This window comes from Pinus tabuliformis, chromosome 9, assembly GCF_031772625.1.
Source record: "Pinus tabuliformis cultivar Carrire ecotype Pingquan chromosome 9, CPIR1, whole genome shotgun sequence".
Classification (NCBI taxonomy): Eukaryota; Viridiplantae; Streptophyta; class Pinopsida; order Pinales; family Pinaceae; genus Pinus; species Pinus tabuliformis.
In genome coordinates, this window is record NC_142307.1 from 742,639,380 (window position 1) to 742,645,231 (window position 5,852).

At 39.4% G+C, this 5,852-nt stretch overlaps 1 pseudogene; it reads right to left on the bottom strand.

The window, feature by feature from the left end:
- Positions 1–3,637: 3,637 nt before the first annotated feature.
- Positions 3,638–5,597, bottom strand: LOC149150840 (subtilisin-like protease SBT2.3 pseudogene; annotated as a pseudogene).
- Between the last annotated feature and the right edge of the window lie 255 nt (positions 5,598–5,852).

The window sequence follows — 5,852 nt, forward strand, 5'->3', positions numbered from 1 at the left end:
GTGTAAATATGCCAAAGTGATGGATAAATATGTCTATGTGTATTTGATTTGAATAACAGGCTTGTGTGTGGAAAAACATAAGAAGACACTAAGATAGAGTAAGAAAATAAATGAATGAGCAACAGGATGGTGTAGTACAACATTGATATATCCCAACATTGTCAAGAATAAGAGTTAGTTGGGAAAAGGAGAGAGGAATATTCTCCTGACTGGATGGACACCCTTATGAGTTTAAGGTTTGATTTGAGAAGTTGTAAGGCTGAAAATGAAAATATTGTCTGATCTTAGGAAAAGAAAGTAGAAGTAAATGTAGTAATATTGCATAGTTTATCATATTTGCAAAGGCAGAATCAACACGAGCTAGGTGTTAGCTATTTGGGAAATATAAGTCCAAGAAGAGTCCATCCGGACTTTGGAAGCATGAATTGGAGAATAATGGGGTTGAAGGTAGAAAATCTAAGAAAAGGCATAGACAAGCAAGTCAAGATATGGTGAGAAGAGGAACTCCACTCAGTACTCCAAAGAGAAAGACAAGAAGTCATGAGCAATTGTCTAGTGCTACAACTAAGAGATATTACCATCCAAGGAGGAATGAGAGGAAATTAATTCTAGAGGAATTTAAGAAGGAAAAACCTCCTACATTTGATATAGAAGTCAATCAGGCCAAAGAGGAAGAATCATGGTTACTAGAAATTGAGAAGTATTTTAGAGTGCAATACTACTTTGAGAATATGAAGGCAAGAGTAACCATTTACAACTTGAAGGAAAATTTGATATTTCATTGGAAGACTTGAGGAATTTCAAACACATTAGAGAGAAAGAGATATTCTAGAGAATATTTTAGAGGTATTTTTTGGAAAAGTACCTATCTAAAAGGCATTACGATAGTAAGTGTTAGCGCTCGAATCGGCCTCAAGCTAAAGTAGGCAAGACTCAAGGCAACATCAAACCAAGCTCAACCTCATAGCTAGCCCTACGAGGACAGGAGAGGGCTCTCTCCGGTCAATCTCGATAAAATGATCAATAGAGTCCGAGATGACTTAAATGGGAGCTGATTTTAGGCTAGTAAATGAATTTGAATGAGGGATATTTGATTTAATGACTAAGTTGCTGGGATGTATGGGACAAGGACAGCATGAGCAGAGATTTAACCAAAGGCACAGGTTATTTCATAAGGCGAGATAAGCATGATATTTTAGCAATCGAATTGAAACTACATGGGGTGAAAAGACTGTTTAAGAAAGCTGAAAAGGGCATTAATGTATGAATCCTTTCCAGGCAGAAGAAAACACATAAAGACTGAACACTTCCTCAAGGCAGAGCAATGAATGAATTCTACCTTTCTCACTTAAAAGTATTCAGCTGGAAACGGTCATGAATGAATGGCAAAACATCACAGGATACATATCAAACAGAGAGAAAAAACACATGCCAAAACTCATACCACAAGAATCTTATGAATCAGAGCTACACCATTTAATTATTTCTCTGTCAAAACTGTACAGTGATAGTGCTGGGTTTTCTCTTCCCACACTTTTCTCAAAACCCAGAACCATTTACTCATAATTTTCATACAATAAATAGACTCAGGAATGGGAAAACAGATCGATTTGAGAATAGGGGCCGTTTCACCTAAAATCATGAGAATAGGAAAGGTATACTCTAAAAAGGAGCAGCATTACATTTGTTTGTTGATGGCCAATTAAAAGACAGAATCTGGAGCGCAGACCCTTAGAATTGCAACTGCAATTAAAAATATACCATCGGTTCCTATCTTTCTGCTGCGGTGACTCTTCACCTTACGCTGGCCCTTTGAATCAAAAACTAATTTTCAATAAACGGTTTTCCACTAAAATTTTGCCTTTAATGAACGCACCCAGCTGCAATTTTCTAAGCTCAACATGTGTCTCCATTTTGCAGAAATTACTTTTATCACTGATCTGAGAGAGCTGGTCTAATGAAAGCGTAACAATGACCACCCAGCACACCTCCACTGTGAACCAAAACACTATGAAGAGTATATAAATCGCGCACACTTCTATCAGCATCTGGAGAGAGATATTTGCCATTGTCTCTGTCTGAGTCAAGTGAAGTAGAAATTCATTTCGATCATTTATCTTGACCATTGTGTCTCGCATGAAATCATATTCAATGCTTCACTGAAGTTGTGGTACGGGGAAAACCGAGGAAAAGAACACCTTTTCTTGCCTTCTGAAGTCCATATTGCTCTACGCGATATTTGTTATCACCATCAAGTTTTTTCAACTTCAACATACTTATCAAATGAAGCATAGACATCTCGGCAGCCTTTAACATCAAGCTGTAGATCATATAATGATTCCTTCCTTGTAGATTTATAATCCACATTTACGCACTCGATGTAGTTCAAATGATGTCTTTCAAATAGATGCTTTATTGTATCCTCACCAGCTATGCCCTTCATTTATCTTCTAACTTCTCGCAGAGTACTTGGTTTAGCTCTTGCAAATCCTCTATTGTAGCGTGCTCCACTTCCATGCTACAGAGAGGCGTAGAGAAATCTATATCATGCTTCTTTAGAAAAGCTCGAAGCCCACGAGTGGATCTTGTGAGATATGCAGCACATGTATTCTCCAATTTCGCATTTAAACTACCTCCCACAAACATGACTATAAACTGTTGAGTGCAAAAATAAACGATATCACATGTCTTTTTCCTAAACATGTAATATATGGAACGAAATGAATCTTCCCAGGCTGATTGTCGTTTTGACAGGAACTCATTCTCTGCAACATAGTATTATTCAACATCCGGCACCAGTTTAAGTGAAGAGGAAGAAATTAGGCGCATATTAACTTTCAAGCTCAAATCCGAAGGTACTCTATCTCCAGCCATTGGCAAATCATGTCCAAAACTGTTAGCATGCAAGTATGATCCTAAATTTCCCAATAAACCATTAGAGTCATGAGGTTGACCGACAATAGTTGAGGCCTTATTATTTGCCATTCCCTTAAACCCCTTGGTCATATCAACAGTCATTCTTGAAGACCAAGCAGGAGAACTCGAAGAGCGCTCAGCAACATTACGAAAGTTGTTATATTCTTTGACACTCAGCCTTTAATTCAATGTTCTTGTTTGCATATGCACTATTTATGGAGATATCTGGATTACCGGATGAAGCGTGATTTCCATTCGTTCTCCAAATAAATTTTGATGAAAGCTTCACATCAGACGGTGTGGAACATCAGTTGGTCTCTTTTATCTATTTCTTTGCCATGGTAGATGTCTTTGTGGCGTTTCGGGCTTTGACTTATCACCTTCCCTGTTTGAATCAAAACCAATTTTTTATATTCAGCATCTAGATGTCTAGTTTGGCAAGCATATCTCCCAATGTGTCCTAAGAGCATTTCATAGCTGCTATATGCTTTATATTATTTCCATTCTTTCTGCTGTGGAAATGATGTAGCTTCTCCAAATTCCTCTGGAAATTCAACACATCTTTCATTGTGCGACAGTTGTAGTCTTCTTAAATTAGGAAATTTTTTGCATTCCTTTATAAACATTGGCCATGGAGTCATCGTATTGTCACCCCAAGTCCATGAGGTTCTGAAGTCTAAATATCCATTTTGGTACCATGCATTTAGTCAGACTAACCGTTTCAAGGCATTCCATGACTTCCAAGCAGAAGGATTCTTCCAAAGCTAGGTGCAGTACTATTACCGGTGGCATTGAGGAATACTGTAAGCTTCAATGTGAAACTGTAAATGATGTGGGTGGAACAGAAACAGAAACACCAAATGGCGCACTCCAAAGAGCCTTGTAACTCTCATTTACTACTATATTCAAAAAGATCCTCTCAATGGTACAAGAATTGATCAAACTAGCTACTGTGATTGAAGGAACGTTGAGGTTAGAACTAATTCCAACGTTTGAACTACATACAACATCGGTGTAATTGAGAACAAGAGGTGCAAATCCATTTATGGTACATAGGAATGCAATATAATGTTCACAACCTGCATCGAAGATGAGTCTGGGATCCAAGGCAGCAATTGGATTCACAAATCCACTTCCCATGTCAAAAGGTGTGGCTAGAATTGCATCAGCATCTAGATTGTTGTAGGAATGTTGTGCCATAATTGGTAACCCTTGATTGTCATTGAGTGATGCAGTGGTGGATAGTACAGAAGCAATGGATGCTGGGTAAATTTGGGGTATTTTTATTTCACTAGAGCTGCCACTCCCGCTATATGAGGTGCTGCCATGCTTGTTCCCGATAACATTGCAAAATTCTCGCCTTCAAATTCAGCTGAATCTGTGCCAACAGAGTTTCAAGCAGCCCAGATGAGATTACCAGGAGCTATTATATTTGGTTTCAGTATATCTGCTGCATCTAAAAGATTGTCCTGTGGATTGGGCCCCCTTGAAGAATAATACACGACTTTGGGTGCTTTCTCGCTGTAATCTGCTTTCAATCCTCCAAGGACTCTGGCAACTCCTCCAAACTTAACAATGTTGTTAGATTCATCTCTAGTTATGGAGTCACTGTAGTATTTCAGAAAAGTCTTAGAATCATCTGAAGAGGAAATGATCAATCCCGACATCGTCAAAGGGACTGGATTGAACGGAAACCCAACCACAAAAGGGTCTGTGTAGAAGATGATGCCCACTGCACTCAAATTGTTAGCAGTCATAACTGCTTGTCTCACAGAAGACAAACCAAGGACAAACCTTATTGTGTAGCTACAGATCAAGATGTTTCCTTCAACTAGATGTTGTTCCAGCTCACTGGGATCTTGGCATTCATTGGCATACATATCATCAGTTCCATTCTTCTGGGCATGAGTTGCAGCAACTAGACTGTACATATCATCATCATCTGTTCCAGGAGCAAGTCCAACTCCTGAGATTGTGAGATTGTTGCCAAGAACTATAGAATTATTATAACTATGATCATCGGCAGCAGCTCCCGTTGTGAATATCCATGGGTTGAAGGACCAAATACTCTTTGGAGAAGGTCTAGCGTTTCCTGCAGCTTGAACGACAAATATTCCAACTTTCACAGCGGACAACAAAGCCATGTCTATAAGGTTAAAGAAAGTCGCAATCCCAGAAGGTGGCATGTTAGGTATGATTGACAGAGACAGTATATCAACCCCATCTTGAGCTGCCTGGAATAAACATGTGCAAAAACTCGCCAATTCATACTATTGTCTGTCAAGAATACGTCTACTGATCTATAGCTGCCGCAATATCTGCATTCTAATTTTGGCTTTCGGTCCTTTCACCATTTAAACTCCAATGTTTTCGCTTCTAAACACATCATACAGGAATAAAATCACTGAACAGGCCCTATCGACTTATTTGGAGAAGAATTGAGCTGAAACAAATTGAGTTTTTGATGAATCGATGATGAATTTCGGCCTTAGGTCTCTGTGTGCCACGCGCACTCCCTGTGCGCCGCTCCTAGTGAGTGCGTCGCGCCAGTGTTAAATTCACACTGCGGAGGAGCACCCCATGCGCCGCGCGTCCCATGTGCACCGCGCCTTCTTCCTATGCACCGCGCAGCTCCGTTTCAACACAATTTCGACCTCCAGCATTGAATTTGCTTTCTCCATGTTTTCCCTTCAGTTTCTCTGACGTTATTTGGAATGTAAATGAGATGTTAGAACACAGAAATGTCTCTTATGATAGGGATTTGACTTTCGATTTGTGCAAACCAACTGAATTTCGGCACTTTTCAATTTTAATACAAACTCTGTTCTGCAAGTTTTCTTTTTCGATTTTATGAAATTGAAGGATAGCCTCTTGGTTGATTCGTGCAGGGATGATGACCTTTGGACTTCGGCAAAGGATCAGGAGAGGCTTGGTGA